This window comes from Monodon monoceros, unplaced genomic scaffold (assembly GCF_005190385.1).
Source record: "Monodon monoceros isolate NGI ecotype Baffin Bay Population unplaced genomic scaffold, NGI_Narwhal_1 Super_Scaffold_8, whole genome shotgun sequence".
NCBI classification, from domain to species: Eukaryota; Metazoa; Chordata; class Mammalia; order Artiodactyla; family Monodontidae; genus Monodon; species Monodon monoceros.
Genome location: NW_021703785.1, coordinates 40,492,350 through 40,510,364, shown reverse-complemented (window position 1 = coordinate 40,510,364; position 18,015 = coordinate 40,492,350).

Genomic DNA, 18,015 nt, shown 5'->3' with positions numbered 1-18,015 from the left:
TAAAAAAAGTAAGGTAAAATAAAATAAAATTATTAAAATAAAAAATAATTTTTAAGAAAAAATTTTTTAAAAAAGTAAAAAGAAACAAAAACAAAAAATCGGATGGATAGAACTCTAGGACAAATGGTGAAAGCAAAGCTATACAGACAAAATCTCACACAGAAGCATACAAACTCACAAAAAGATGAAAAGGGAAAAAATAATAAATCTTGCTCTCAAAGTCCACCTCCTCAATTTGGGATGATTCCTTGCCTATTCAGGTATTCCACAGATCTAGGGTACATCAAGTTGATTGTGGAGATGTAATCCGCTGCTCCTGAGGCTGCTGGGAGAGATTTCCCTTTCTCTTATTTGTTTGCACAGCTCCCGGGGTTCAGCTTTGGATTTGGCCCTGCCTCTGCATGTAGGTCGCTGGAGGGCATCTGTTCTTCGCTCAGACAGGACAGGGTTAAAGGAGCCGCTGATGTGGGGGCTCTGGCTCACTCAGGCTGGAGGGAGGGAGGGGTATGGAGGCAGGGCAAACCTGCGACAGCAGAGGCCAGCATGGCTTTGTACCAGCCTGAGGCGCGCCGTGCGTTCTCCCGGGAAAGTTGTCCCTGGATCCCGAGACCTTGGCAGTGGCGGGCTGCACAGGCTCCCAGGAAGGGAGGTGTGGATAGTGACCTGTGCTCACACAAAGGCTTCTTGGTGGCGGCAGCAGCAGCCTTAGTGTCTCATGCCCGTCTCTGGGGTCCACGCTTTTAGCCGCGGCTCCCGCCGGTCTCTGGAGCTCCTTTAAGCAGTGCTCTTAATCCCCTCTCCTCGTGCACAAGGAAATAAAGAGAGAAGAAAAAGTCTCTTGCCTCTTCAGCAGGTCCAGACTTTTCCCCGGACTCCCTCCCAGGTAGCCATGGTGCACTAGCCCCTTCAGGCTGTGTTCACACCGCCAGTCCTCTCCCTGTGCTCCAACCGAAGCCCGAGCCTCAGCTCCCAGCCCCACCCACACTGGTGGGTGAGCAGACAAGCCTCTCGGGCTGGTGAGTGCAGGTCGGCACCACTCCTCTGTGCGGGAATCTCTCCGCTTTGCCCTCCGCACCCCTGTTGCTGTGCTCTCCTCCGTGACTCCGAAGCTTCCCCCCTCCGCCACCCGCAGTCTCCACCTGGGAAGGGGCTTCCTAGTGTGTGCAAACCTTTCCTCCTTCACAGCTCCCTCCCACTGGTGCAGGTCCCGTCCCTATTCTTTTGTCTCTGTTTATTCTTTTTTCTTTTGCCCTACCCAGGTGCGTGGGGAGTTTCTTGCCTTTTGGGAGGTCTGAGGTCTTCTGCCAGCGTTCAGTAGGTGTTCTGTAGGAGTTGTTCCACGTGTAGATGTATTTCTGATGTAGGCGATCTCCGTGTCTTACTCTTCCACCATCTTCCCCCGTCACCCTCGATAAAGTCTTGAGGTAGCATAATTTGGACAAAACAGCCGTAAAATTCGCAAGTTCACAAATTTTCTTGATCTCATCAAAAAACTAAGGTTGCAGGGCCATCAACTAGCATGAAATCTAGAAAGAGACAGCCTCCTGAAAGGAGATACACGATGTGAACATTTGCTTACTTTGGGTTGAAAAGATCAGAAACAGACCAGTAAGGAAAATTCAGCAAAAATATCTAACAAATTTATGGAAACTTATTGTAGGCTAGTGAAGGAGTGCGGAGACCCTGGGGACTGCAAATATAAAGAATGTATGTACCTTTCTGCAGGCTTTTTTGACACAAATTCCCTTGGCAGGATTTCTGAGGAAGCTCCCTTCATGATCCCTAGGGTAAGGGAACAGCAGCTCCCAGGGAAGAGAAAGCAAATTACACCCAAACCATTCTCCTTCATCTCCCTATTGCTGGGAAGCCATTTTCCATGGGTCTTTCTGTTTTCACACATCTTGCAAGTAGAGGAACAGAAAGCATTTTGTTCTGGACTATTTTTTCAATAATAACTGTATAGTCAACAACCATGGGAGATAGAGATAGTGTCTCCCTCAAGAGCAGAAGGCAAATATGTTTTTTGTCCGTGTAACAAGACAATGTTTCTACTGGGGCAAAGATTAGGAAGGTTTGTTTGCTCTTCCTCATAAATAACTATAGCTTCCTAAGTTTTGGGTTTCTTACCTGTGACACCTACTGTGCCACCCCATGAAACTTGGGGGAAGGGGAAAAAAGGAAATTAATGTGAATATGAAGTTCCTGCTGCTTGCTCTGTTGTGATCAAACGGTCTTTTGTCTTTGACCCAGGATTCTCACATTTTCTGCCAGCATCCAGGAGAGTGAAGTAATGCAACTTGTTAGATTTGAGTAGGATACAATTTCAGATTTTTTAGTTTTGACATATCCCTGGGAGCAAAATCCTTAATCTATAGAGTAAAGAAAACATATGTTGTTGCCGTCAGGAATCTGGTGAAAACACATTGCAGCTGAGAAAAAAAAAAAATGAAAGAAACTTTTAGCCCTGAGGGAGGATCAGGTATATATACTGGGCCCAGAAGTCTAGCTGAGGAAGGTTTGAGGTCACTAAGAAGGATCTTAATGGTTGTCTAAGTCTGAGGCTTAATCATAACATCAGGGACTCACTCATCCTTTCAAGCTAACAGGCACCAAAGCGCAGGTAAGAGTACAATACTGCCATTAGAGTTGAAAGAGCATGGACAAACCTCCCTGATGCACAGAACAAAGAAAAGACTTAATGCTGAAAATGGAAATGATTGAGAAAAACTCTCTGGCAAATGTACCCATAAAATAAATTCATGGTAAACAGAGGAAAATAAAACCTATGCTGCACTGAGGATAACCAAGACAGCAACAAAACTCAGCCACGTATCTTACTAGATGAACTCCAACCCTCACATTAGAAGGCCTGATGGAGGAATGATGCGCACCTTTTTAAGCATATAATTTATTGACCTTAGTCACCTCTTTCCTACACCAGAAGTCCAGTTTTAAACATAAATGACAAAACATATTATTAAAAGGCAAGAAAATCCACTTCCAAGAGATGAAGGAATCAGCATGACTGCTCATATACAAAGCACATTTTGGAACAACAGAGAATTGTAAATAACTATTATTAATGCGTTAAAGACAAATAGAAAAAATAAGCATCATGAAAGATCAGATGGATAAATTGGCAGAGATATGAAAACCATAAGAATAAACCTAGCAGAAATGCAAAAACCCAAACCATAATAACAGAGGTGAAGAATGGCTTCAGTGGCTCCTTAGTTGACTTGTCACAACCTAAGAAAGAATCAGTCAAGTTTTAAAAAGCCAGTAGATATATATCAAATTGAAACAAAATGAGGAAAAAAGAATTTAAATTAAAAAACCAAAAGAATAACAACCTAATTGGTGTGTAACAATATCAAACAGCCTAAATCCATGTAATTGAAATCCCAGAAGGATGAGAGATAGGGAATGAGGCAGAAATATTTGAAATATAATAGTTCAGAATTTTTAAAAAGGACAGAGAATTCTCACAAATCAGATAAGCTCAAGAATACTTAAAAAGATCATCATCATCAACAACAAAACACACGAAGGTATATAATATTCAATTTGCCTTTAACAAAAGACTAACAGAAAATCTTGAAAGCGCACATGTGAGAAAAATACACATTACAAGTAGGCAAACAAAGAAAATGACAAGTAGACTTCTTATCAAAAAGCATGGAAGCCATGAAACCATGGCATGATGTCTTTAAACTAATGAAAGGAAATACAAAAACAAGCAAAGAAAACCACTGTCAATTCAGAATATCCAGAAAAAAAAATATCTTTCAAAAATGAAGGAGAAATTAAGACTGTCCTGGACCAGTAAAATCTGAGAAAATTAAGTGCTAGCAAGTGTCTACTACAAGAATGTTTATAGAAAATTTTTCATGAAAGGAATTATAAAACCAAGATAGAACCTTGCATAAACATGAAGAAATAAAGAGCACTGGAAATGAAATAAATAAGATGCAAATGTTTAATTTAAATCACTCTTAAAGGTAAATGCTTGTCTAAAGCAAAATCATTAACAATCTATTGAAAGTTCATAGCATTCATGAAAGTAAAAATATAGGACAAAACTAGCACAACACACAGGAGGTAGGAATTGAGAATACAGTGTTGTAAGGTGTTTATACTATGTATCAAGGGGTATAATATTATTTTAATATAGACACTGATTAAATAAAAATATATTCTAAACTCTAGGGCAATGATTAAAAACATGTTTTCAAAGAGTATATATAGTAATTCTATAGTGGAGATAAAACTGAATCATAAAAATTGTTCAGGGCTTCCCTGGTGGCGCAGTGGTTGAGAGTCTGCCTGCCGGTGCAGGGGGCACGGGTTCGTGTCCTGGTCCGGGAGGATCCCACATGCCGCAGAGCAGCTGGGCTCGTGAGCCGTGGCTGCTGGGCCTGCATGTCCGGAGCCTGTGCTCTGCGACGGGAGAGGCCACAACGGTGAGAGGCCCATGTACCGCAAAAAGAAAAAAAAAATTGTTCAAACTACTAAAAGGCATTAAAAATGTATAAAGACAGATGGACCAAATAAAAAACAACTAGTAAGGTGGTAGATTTCAGTAATCATATCTAGATGCATATTAAGTTAGAGTAGTATAAACACACCAATTAAAAGACAAGGATTGTCAGATTTGATTTAAAAAAGAAAAAAAAGCAAGACCCAACTATATGCTGTCTAAAAGAAATCTCACTTAAATATAAAGATAAGTCAAACTAAAAGTATGGTATGAAGTATTTCCAGTAGTTAAGATCATAGAGGTAGAAAGGAGAATGCTGGTTCCTAGGTCCTGGGAGAGGGGAGAATGTGAAGTCATTATATAATGGATACAGAGTTTCAGCTTTATAAGATGAAAAGAATTATGGAGATGGATGATGGTGATAGTTATGTAACATTATGAATGTATTTAATATCACTGAGCTTTTCACTTAATAATGGTGAAGATGGTAAATTTTATGTTATATACATTTAACACAGTTAAAAAATTGAAAAAGAGGGCTTCCCTGGTGGCGCAGTGGTTGAGAGTCCGCCTGCCGATGCAGGGGACACGGGTTCATGCCCCAGTCCGGGAAGATCCCACATGCTGCGGAGTGGCTGCACCTGTGAGCCATGGCCGCTGATCCTGCGCATCCAGAGCCTGTGCTCCACAATGTGAGAGGTCACAACAGTGAGAGGCCCGTGTACCGCAAAAAAAAAAAAAAATTGAAAAAGAAAAAAAGAATGGAGAAATATATACCATACCAGTATTAACCAAAAGAAAGCTGGAGTATCTACATTAATATCAGGAAAAATAGACTTCAGAACCATGAAAATTATCAAGGATGAAAAGAAGGATTAAATAACAACATAGGCATCAAGTCTCTAAGAAGACACAGCAATCCTAATCAGGCATTTGCCTAGCAATAGAAATACATGAAACAAAAACTGTTAGAGCTGGAAGGTAAAATAGCCAAGTCCACAGTTTTAGCTAGAGACTACAACACTCTTCTTACAATAGTCGATTGAACAAGAAGACAGAAATTAATATATACATAGAAGACCTACAAAACATTATCAGTTTAATCTAATTAATATGTATAGAGGACTTCAATCAACATTTTTTTCAAGAACACATTAAACACTCCTTTTTAAAGACACATAAAACATACACCAAGATAGATTATATCTAAAAATATATGTACTTAAAAATGTTAAATAAAAATCATACAAAAATATTTTATGAAAATAATAAAATTAAACTAGGAATCTATAACAGAAGTCTTGAAAATCATAAAATATTTGGAAATTTAACAACACACTTCTAGTTATCCTTTGAGTCAAAAAGGAAGTGTGAAGGAAAATCTTATGAAAAAATATTTTGAGCTAAATGAAAATAAAAATACACAACATCAGAATTGATAAGATGCAGCAATATCAGTGCTTAGGCATAAATTTATAGCATAAATGCTAAAATCAGAAAAGCTAAAGATCTCAAATTAATAATCTGAACTTTTAAGAAACTAGGAAAAAAGAAGAACAGAAAATTTAACTGAAAGCAAAGGTTGTTCAAGATTTGAAAATCAATTATTGTAATCACATTAGGAGACTAAAGAAAAATATGATCATCTAAAAAGATATAAAAAAATAATTTGATGAAACTGAACATTCACACATGATAAAAACCTAAGTAAATTGGGGATAGAAGGGAATCTACATTTATTATAATAATGATAAAGATAGAATGCTTTGTCAATAAGATAAGAAACAAAATAATAATGTTCTTCCTCATTGCATAGACTCAACATCACCCTGGAATTCCTAGTCAATGCATTAAGGCAAGGTAAACTAAAGGCTAACAGATTCGACACAGAGAAAATAAATCTGTCTCTATTCACAGGAAGCATGAATATCAGAATAGCCCAATGTTTAGGTTAGCATAATCAATGCCCAGAGATTTCCCTAAATTAAGATGTCATTAAAGAAGGAGTACGTTTAGTTATTTTGGTTATTTATCTCATGGCTTGAACTGTGAGAGGTTTCGCATTCAGAATCAACAGAATCCACCTAGGGCTTCCCTGGTGGCGCAGTGGTTGAGAGTCCTACAGCCGATACAGGGGACACGGGTTCGTACCCCGGTCCGGGAAGATCCCACATGCTGCGGAGCGGCTGGGCCCGTGAGCCATGGCTGCTGAGCCTGCGTGTCCGGAGCCTGTGCTCCACAACGGGAGAGGCCACATCAGTGAGAGGCCCGCGTACCGCAAAAAAATAGAAAAGAAAAAACAGAATCCACATAGCACACAGAAGAATCTGAAGGTATTATTATTTTCCACTAGACTCTTTTATTAGAACCTACTGGAAATTAGATTTGGTTGCTATTCCTGTAATGCAAGGTCCTCAGAATTTTATTGAAATTTCTTCCTAGAATCCTTGATACTAGGAGAGTGCGCTCTGCTTGAAGATATAAATAGATAGTTGGGTAGATAGATAAATAATTAGATAGATGATAGATAGATAGATATAGATAGATAGATAGATCTCCTTATGCAGACCCTGGTGAACATGGAGATTTGAACTATTATTGCTTACCAAGATTCATCAGAGTAACAATATCTCATCCCTATGTGGGAACATGAATAGCAACAAGAACCTGCTTTCTGTTTCTGAAAAACAGATCTTATATACGAACTGCAAAAGGCATAATTTGCATAATCTGAGGTGAGGAGTGGAGTGAAATAAGATTCCTGAGAAATCAGTAAGAAGGAAAGATTTCTTCTTTCTTCTTCTTTAAAGGAAGGGGCTTTGCTTATCTCTTCACTCCTGAACAATCCCAGCTACAGTCTCAGCAACACCTTGAAACTGTGTCTTCATAGTCCAGTCCAGGCTCTCACAAATGCAATATTTTCGGTGATTAGGAATTTGCCTGACACTTTTTCTATGCTTTGAGTTGTCTTGCAGAGCTTTGACTTAAGGTATAATGAGCAAAATGGCTGTAAGGTGTCAGCAATTGAAAGGTTTTACATAAGGAATGACTTTTCTTACACATCCATTTTAAAGGTGTATTTGGTAGAGGACTTTAAAAATGGACCCAGGTCACTTTTGTCTGCCTAGATTTGATTCTGTTGCAATCAGGAGAAGCAGATGTACTGTTTAGAAAGCATATCGTAAAATGTTACCAAATCTTTAGATTTAAGATATTACAAGTAATAACAATACATACATAAAACAGCTTAATGGATTAGCTTTTATTCATGGTAAAATATACCTAATTCAGAAGCACATGCACACAACAAAGAATATATATAAGCCTTCATTTAGTTATTGTCTTTTAGGTAAGCCTACTTTTGTTCATAATGGTTGTGTAAAGACAGATTAGAGGAGTCCACATGAAAGTATTTATTTAGTCTTTCATGCTGGGTTTTTGTATCTAGAACACATGAATGATCATCATAATTATAATTTATCATTTTACTATGGTATACAATTAGCCAGCTAGTAGATAATAAAGGAAAGAAAAAAATGGTAAGTTTTAAATAAGGAATGTACATAAGTTAATTTTTTGGGGCCTCTCACTGTTGTGGCCTTTCCCGTTGCGGAGCACAGGCTCCGGACGCGCAGGCTCAGCGGCCATGGCTCACGGGCCCAGCCGCTCTGCGGCATGTGCGATCTTCCCAGACTGGGGCATGAACACGTGTCCCCTGCATTGGCAGGTGGACTCTCAACCACTGCACCACGGGGGAAACCCCATAAGTTAATTTTTAAAGGGACTGTTAAAAGTTCCTTTTAAAAAATTAGAGATTCATTGGCTTAGAGAATATAGAGTTGAGGCTGCAATTGCATCTACAACTCAACACACATGCTCATACACACATTTAATCTTAAATGTACCCGTACAAAACCACATGTAATGAGTTTTTCTGATCTATTGTACTGAAAGTGCAGTTCAGCCTCATACTCCATGCTTGTCATTCTCTAGTCATGCTCTTTGCTGCCTCCCAGCCTTCGCTCCTAAACTTTCTTCCATCTTTACCTGGCTAGGGCTGAGATAAAAAATGATTCCTTCAAAGAGGCATCCTCTCACTTTCTGATTTAAATTATGTAACTTCCCTCCTCCAATTATTCCTTCTTATCTTTATTGGTCATTACCTATTCATCTGTCTATTGTTAAATACTAGTATCCCTCTCTATTATTGTAAATTCCATCCTGATAACATTATTGTGTGCTTAGTTAATCATTTTGTGTTCAGGATCTAGCAGAATTGCTGGCACTTAGAAAATATTATCCTTAACCCCTGCTCCTTGCCTAATCTTCCTCATTTTAGGGAAGAGAATCAGGACAAATGGTGTGCCTCCCATTTTTTCTCACTTCTTAGCCAAACCATTGACAATTCCTGCAAGCTTTACCTTCCACTACACACTACCTTAAAATATTCACTATAAATAGTACATCTGAGTACTTTTCACTCCCTTTACCACTAAAATGCTAATCCAACTCTTTACCTTCTACTGCTTAGGTTACTGCAATAACCCCCTAAATAGATTATCTTCCCTCTCACTTTCAATCTCTAGAAACATTTTCCAGGAACCTGAGTGGTCCTTTAAAAATATAAATATGATCATGTTGCTCCTCTACCCAGATCTCTCCAGTGTCTTCCCATCACATTTAAAAACAAAGGAAACATTCTTCCAAAGGTTAACAGAGCTCTCAAAGATCTGCTTCCTAATTGGGTTCAGATATTATAGCTCTTGCTTTTGCCCTCCCAATCCAACACACTCTTCAAACTGACCAACAAACATCCACGCCGGGGCCTTTGCAGTAATTGTTCCATGTGCTGTGAACCATGACTCCTCTGCTTCAGACCTAATGAGCAGAGGAGATCAGAGAAGTCTTGCTTGTCAATCTTCTCTAAAAGAGTTCCTTCCACAAGTATTTTTTCCATCTTATTGGGTTCTTATTGATATATAACACGTGCAAATTTAAGGTGAAAATATGATTTGATTTTCCACCATCATTTTCTATCTGCACTCTGCTTCTTGTCTTTTTACTTCACGCAACTTCATATTTTGTGTTATTTAAATATTTTTGTTTTTGTCTCTTTTCACTGCAGTATAAGCTTTAAAGAGTATGGACTTATTTTTTTTGTTTTGTTTTAATTCACATCTAATTTCCAATCAACAACTAGGTTCTCTTTGAATACTGTTGAATGAATAAATAAATGTTAAACAAATGGATCTTTAAAATATGAATGAATAAATGAATGAAAAAGTGAGTGCATAAATAAGTTAAAACTGACAAATTGGGCTGCACAAGCAGTCATTCTCTTTGGCAGGCAATAAGCCTCACCCAAGGAATAACAAACTTCCATGTTGAAAGTTCTGGTGTAATAAATATGCATCTAGACTTATACATATATCCATAATATTTATTTTTTCTATTAGTCATTATGCTTTTCTATGATATCACTTATCTGCTTCATTAAAAAAGATCCTGAATTTTTATAGACCATTATATCCTGTCCAATATCATTTGCCAAGCATTCATGATCCTTCATAATCTGGCTATGATATGCTCTCTTTATCTTATTATCAGTGCATTCAATATTAAAATCTCATATCTCTTTTGAATCATGAGAAACATTAAAAATAATGCTGAAACCAAGCACCCACATCTTGGTTTCTAACACCATTCTCCAGTAAAAGAAACTGGAGCTCTTTTGAAATGACTGATTCTAGGACTGGGGCAGGGACTATATAAAATGATCCTGAGCATCTTATAAGATCAGAAAGCAAGAAAGTGTTCAAATACAAAAGTTACCACAATAATAGGAATATGTCAAAGGGGCACAAAAACCAACCAAAGGACTGCTAATGGCCAAAACTGGAACAATCTTGCAACAAAACAAATTAAGTAGAATTGGGTTATAACCTAAAATAGAAAATAAATATCCTTGAGTCTGTACTGATACAAATAAATAATTGAATAAATACATAGGGAAGAAGAGACTAACCTCTCATGCAGAAGAATTACAAAACAGTTGTGTATCTACTCTGCTCTCAAGGAGGTGGCGCATAACTCTCTATTCCTTAAGTTTAGGCTGTATGTAGGCATATCTTTCCAAAGAGCATAAGATGAGAAAAGGGAAGAAGAGTAAATTTACAGTGGAGAAACCTGACAAACACTACCTCAGCCAGGTGATCAAGGTCAACATCAACTGAAGTAAGTCATGTTACGAGCATGTATCCTTAATATGATGTGATGAGAATGATACTTTACTTCTCTGGCCTTCTTGCCCCCCAAACTCATAACCCCAGTCTAAGCATGAAACATAAGACAGAGAGGAATTTTCTACAAAATATTTGACCAGTACTCCTTAAAAACAGTCACGGTTGTCAAAAACAAGGAAAGTCTGAGAAAGGGCAACGTTCCAAAGGATGCTTAGAAGACAAGATGACTAAATGTAATGCAATATTCTAGATAAGACCCTGAAACAACAACAACAAAAAAGGACATTAAGCAAAACTAAAGAAACCTCTATATACCACATCTTTATCCATTCATCTGTCGATGTGCACTTAGGTTGCTTCCATGTCTTGGCTACTGTAAATAGTGCTGCTATGAACATTGGAGTGCATATATCTTATTGAATTAGAGTTTCCCCTAGATATATGCCCAGGAGTGGGATAGCTGGATCATATGGTAACTTTAGTTTTAGTTTTTTAAGGAACCTCCATACTGTTTTCCATAGTGGCTTCACTAGTTTACATTCCCGATATTCATATACTGAATATTTCTAAATCAAGTAATATTTCTGCTCCTGCCATATTTTCATTCACACAATAATTTTTGAAAGATCCATTAGTTTTCTTATTTCATTGAAGTAGGAAGATATATTATCGTAGTTCATTTGGAGGAACTTGATTATCACCCAGACTATGCATGCAGCAAAACCTTATTTTGTTTGTTAAGTCCAATACTATCTTTTACTGTTGAACTCCCTGTCATTTGTATCACTCCATGAGCTATTACAAAATCTTTTTTGTCCTTCAGAATTTTGTATCAACGGTCTGTTTTACTTTGACCGGGGAGATCTGACGACAACACAGCATTTGAGCAAGGAAATAACTAGTTCATATTTATTCCTTCCTTAGAGAGGAGAATGCTGACAAGATGATATTGAATCAGACTCAAAGCCAGCTAGCTTGAGTCATTAGCTTATATGCCAAACAACAGCTTTGCATTTTGGCCTGAAAACAAAGAAATTTTTAACCTCCTAGTGCCATACTTCTTTAATAATTTATCCTCCTCCTCATCATCATTTTACTACTACAGAGATGACACTTTAGTAAGGCTTCCATTCCATGATATCTTTTAAAAAGTTTGGCTTTAAATAGGAATAATTAATCTTAATAAATATAAATAAATTCAAGAGATGTTATCCCTAAAAGCTTTTGCAGTTAACAACTTTTAATAAGGTTCACATCATCTAGAGCTTAGAATTTGTTTTTTTTATTTTTTTAAAATTTAGATGTAATTCACATGCAGTGAAATATACAAATCTTTTTTTTCTTTTTCTTCTTTTTTTTTTTTGGCCATGCCATGTGGCATGTGGGATCTTAGTTCCACGACCAGGGATCAAACCCATGCCCCCTGCATTGGGAGCATGGAGTCCTAACCGCTGGACTGCCAGGGAAGTCCCTAGAATTTGTTTTTAATGCATACTTTTTACTATTTAATATATATATTTAAAATTATTGAAGACAGCAAGAAACAAATTTAAGTGATATTCAGAAGACTCAATGAACATTTATATTTTCTTGAAGATTTTCCTGAATTGAGTTTATTTTATTTTCCTGTGTCAAGAACTTCTTTACATTAGAAGTGTCACAATTGGCATAATAATGCACAAAACTTGGCAAACAATACATTAATCTGTTTGGCAATGTGCCAAATTACATCTCACCCTCCATGCCAGAATGGTAATGCTCTTGTTTGTAATGATCGCCGTTAATTTGTCATAATGGCAGAAACAAATCTGTTAGCATGGTTCTTGACTATGTAACAAACAGCAATGTTCTAACTTTGTTCTGTTTGTCTGCCAAACCATTGACAGTGGCTCCTTCATATTGACCAGCTTCATTGTTTTTGCAATGTTACATTATAATGTTTTGTTGTACAGGGACACATACATCACAGGATCACTTTTAATTAATTTTTAATTGAAATTTTCAATATTAATTTCATAATAGTTGTTAATAGCTAGTCCCCTGGATCATGACTGACTTGGTCAGAAAGTTCAAAGACATTTATTGTTCTAAAGAATTCTCCATTGATTAAATGTCATTCAATGGCTTTCCTTCTGCTATTAGAAACTCTACTAATTAGCTGATTAGTCATAATTGAAGACATAGTACACTTATACTTCTTGATTTATTTTATACATGAGCAACAGTTAAAGCATATGGCATATGTTTTTCAAATTATTTAGTTATCTTTTCAATCATTCATCACCAGCAACACCTGTGTTTCTAGAGTGCTTTAGAGTTGACAGTTTTCAATAGTATTTTAGTCATTTGGTCCTCACAAAACTTTGATAGCCTGGTAGCAGGATGGATAGATAGATAGATAGATAGATAGATAGGTAGGTAGATAGATAGATAGATAGATAGAAGTACTCAATTGATTCTGACACATAGCAAGTGTTGACGACTACTGCTCTAAAGCAATTTTATCAGATAGTTTTCTGAAAATAGATTTAGATTCTTCTGTGGACATGAATGATGAACAGCCTGAGGTGAGGGCAGGAACATTAGAAAAAGGAAAACTAGTTAAACAAAAAGTAAAATTGACTCTTTCTTAAATATGGAGTAACTTCATGGGAACTGTAAATGTTACTTTGCCACCATCTAACATCTTACTCAATTTTCTGAGGCCTGAAATTCCACAGAGTATTTTTTTCTGTTTTTTTTTCCTTTTTCCTTCCTAGTGAAATCCAAATAACCCTTCAGGGAAATAGCAATATCAGGTCCTATCAGTCATTTATTTCCACCATTAAGTGAACTGATTAGATCATTTCTTGAGAAGAGGATTTGACATGGTAAATATGTGGACAGAATAAAGTTTACCACTTACGCAAGACAGAGCACGTTGGGATGGAGAGTGGAGGCTATGAGATTCCTAAGACAGATTTTATTTCTTGCACATATTTTCCTAGCATTGTGTTGGATGATTCTGCAAGTTTTGGTTTCATCTCATAGCAGTTGTTAGTAGGATATCCCAGAGATGAAGGTTTTGCATCCTATACCTTTAATCATAGCCACTATGAAAGAACCTATTTATCCAAGTACAAAACCACCATTTGCTCTTTACAGTTCCCATAGCTTGGTTCATTGGTTATGGGGTTCATCCAGTTCTTTCACTCATCCATCTATCTGGTACCTACTGGGTGTTAAGGACACAATGAAAAACAAAGTAGAGTCCCTACTTTTCAGGATCCCTAGGAAAACATACTTATAAATGCATAATTATTGACACAGTGTCATGACACTATATTAAATTACAGGCAAGGAACCCAGTGAAGGAAGATTTATTTTTCATTTAAGAATTGGCTTTACCAAAAATTCAAACTGGGTAGAACTTCACTTAGAAGTAAAGGGGTATAAAGTATTGTAATCAGAAGAAATGAAATGGGCAGAACAAGCCCAGAAAAAATATGTCTTTAAACAATTCATCTTGGTAGAATGTTTGTCTTGAAGCATTTTTACTACAATATAGCTAAACCTTCTCCCCTAGTGTGTTAGTTTTCAATTAGAAATTTAGATAGGATTTTCAGAAATAAAATATAGAACCACCAAACTATAGGACAGGTTTTGCATTTATATAGTCTTGGTTAGGTTACTGACTCTCTCACTTTTAGACAGATGCCATAAGGTAAACTACTTAATCTGAGTGTCAGTTTTCTTCTGTAAAATGGGACTATTATAATTCTTATGTCATGTGATTGTGAGGATTAAATATATAACATATATGAAGGACTTACTGTGGTGATTAGTGACTGTTGGAGCCCAGTAAAAGTTGGATGCTGTACTTACTGTCATTGAATAACTTGATATTCTACAGGCTGGATGTGGGTTACCTGGAACAAGCCATGACAAATTCTTATTAAGTCATAATTTTGCCTAAGGCGGGTCTACCTGTGAAAAAGTCACTTCAGTTTATGTGTGGAGAAAAATGGTTTTTAAAAACTTTATTTAAAACTGTTTTCTTCAAAATATGAGGGTCTCACTATTAGATGATTTTATGTCAGTAAATGGCCATCAATTTAAATATGTTTAAATTGTATATAATCAAGTGCCTATTTTATAAAGAAAACAAATAATATAGGCACCCAGGAAAAACAATTCTAGGCAGTTATTAAAAATAAATGATTATATTTTACTGTAAACATTTAGAATAAGTTTATTCTGAGCAATATTTACCAAAACTTTCAAGTCCATATTGTCACAAAGTATTAAGTTCCACATTGTTTAGATACTTCCATTTCATACACTGTGAGACTGCAATCTTAAGTCCTATGGAATTTGATAAACTTACCATTTACTTGTAAATTAATTCAACATTGGGATCCTAATGTAATGGAATAGTTAAAATGTCTCCCAAATTGAACAATTTACTACTAATAAGCAACCCACTGAATCTGAATTGCACTAGACATAAAAATATGTCCAATGAGGTAACTGCATTTGTGCATCATTAATATTTTAATGGTTCAGTCAATATCAGAGGTTTTTATGGCAATATAAATCTGCTTCTCTAAAGCTATAGGGGCTTTCAAAAAGTACCTTTATGTTTATTTATTGCCCCAGCAGAAGAAAATATGGTTACATATACAGAAACAGGTAAACAGATTTCTAGAAATACGAAACCGTATAACAAAAATTATCTGATCATTTAAAAAACAAGTGCAGTACAAACAAATTAAACCAGTAAGGTCTTTTTTATGAAAAATTCAAAAGTAGACAAATACATTTTCATTTCATGATGTTGTAAATATAAAGATAAATTAATAACTGCTCTTTATATAAAAATGTGATGATCTAGGCTCCAGAGTATAGGTCCTTCAAATTATGTCAATACATAAATGTGTTGTTTTCTGTTACTGCTCATAAGAATGAGAGGGGGAAGGAAGAAGCTTGTCTTTCCTTGAAACACTGAGTCTCTGATGTCTCCTACTTGGTTACTTCATTCAATAGAGTGTCTCTTAGGACATTAAATTGTACAGTATTTGTGAATGGCTAAGGGAAGATTTTATATGTAAGGGTTCAAGATAAATCACAATTAGAAAATCTAATTTTCAAGAAGTGACTTATTGTTTCTTTACTTATTGAAGGACTTCATTTAGCCAATTTTTAGGATAGATTTTTTAAAATTTTATTTATTTATTTATTTATTTTTGGCTGCATTGGGTCTTCACTGCTGCGGGCGGGCTTTCTCTAGTTGCAGCAAGCGGGGGCTACTCTTCATTGCAGTGCACGGGTTTCTCATTGCGGTGACTTCTCTTGTTGCAGATCACGGGCTCTAGGTGAGTGGGCTTCAGTAGTTGTGGCACACGGGCTCAGTAGTTGTGGCTCGTGGGCTCTAGAGCACAGGCTCAGTAGTTGTGGCGCATGGGCTTAGTTGCTCCATGGCGTGTAAGATCTTCCCAGATCAGGGATTGAACCCGTTTCCCCTGCACTGACAGATTCTTAACCACCGTGCCACCAGGGGAGTCCTTTAGGATAGATTTGCAATTGAAAAATTTGATTAGCTTTCCTTCGTTTGAGAAAATCTTGATTTCCCCTGCATAACTGAAGAATATTTTTACTGTCTATAAAAGTCTACGTTGAAAGGTGTTTTTTAAAAATTTTATTGTTTTAACCAGAACTTGAAATGTATTGTGTTGTTTCCTATATCCCCAGTGGCTTCTGATGAGAAATTGACTATCATTTTAATTGTATTTCCCCTTATAGATAAGATGATGATTTTTCCCTGGTAGCTTTCAAGATTTTTTTGTTTTTTTCATTTTCGGAAGTTTAAATATATGTCTTAGCATGGATTTCTTTCAGATTATCCTGTTTCAATTTAGCTCAGCTTCTAGAATCTGCAAGTTTATTTATTTAGCCAAATTTGGGGAGGTTTTAACCATTATTTCTTCAAGTACTTCTTCAGCCCTTCCCTCTTCCTCTTCTCCTAGAACGTCAATCACACAAATATTGGGTATGTTGTTATAGCTCCACAGACCCATGAGTCTCTGTCATTTTTGAGTTTATTTTCACTCTGTTATTTTGATTGTGTAACGTTTATTGTTTCATCTTGTAATATACTGATCCTTTTTTCTGTCTCCTCAGTTCTGCTTGAGCCTATCCACTGATTTTTTTAAAATTTCAGTTATTGTATTTTTCAGTTCTAAATTTTTCATTTGGTTCTTCTTTATGTCTTCTCTTTCTTTGCTGAGACTTTCTATTTTTACATTTGTTTCAAGTGTGTTCTTAATTACTCATTGAAGCAGCTTTAACATTACTACCTTAAAATCTTTATCAGATAAATCTAGTATTTCAATCATTTAGTGATAGCGTCAATTGTCATCATAGATGACATAGATAGATGCCATAGATTATCTTTTTTTATTCAGTTTGAATCTTCCCACTTCTTGGTATGATGAGTGATTTTCTATTGAAATCTAGATGTTGTGGGTATTTTGTTGTGAGACTGGATCTTATTTAAACTTCTATTTTGGGACTTCCCTGGTGACATGGTGGTTAAGAATCTGCCTGCCAATGCAGGGGACATGGGTTTGAGCCCTGGTCTGGGAAGATTCCACATGCTGCAGAGCAAATAAGCCCGTGCACCACAACTACTGAGACTGCATGCCACAGTTACTGAAGCCCGTGTGCCTAGAGCCTGTGCTCCACAATAGAAGCCACCGCAATGAGCAGCCTGCGCACTGCAACGAAGAGTAGCCTGTGCTCACTGCAACTAGAGAAAGCCTGCGCGCAGCAATGAAGACACAATGCAGCCATAAATAAATAAATAAATAAATAAATTCATTAATTAAAAAAACCTTCTATTTTAAGTAGAGTTCTCTGACACCACTCTGGAAAGGAAAAGGAATGTTACTTCCAGTTGGAGAGAGTAGTTCAAGTTCTCTACTAGGCCTCCATTGTCATCGAAGGTAGGAAGGCTCTTACTGCTGGCAAGAGTGAGATTTCTGGTCCCTATTTGTCCCTATGGTGGAGGCAACTTTGTTAACGTCAGGTGATGATGAAAGTCCTGACTTTCCACTAGTCTTCCTCTGACAACCCCAGTAAAGAGGGGGAAAACTGTCTCATTACTGACAAAAGGAGAGGAAGTCTGGCTTCCCATGTGGACCACTGATATTACAGAGGTGAGGCTCATCACCAGTCAGAAAGAATGAAATTCCTTACTCCCTACTTGACCTTATCTCACACCACCCTTGCAGGAGTTTGGAGAATTTTGTTATA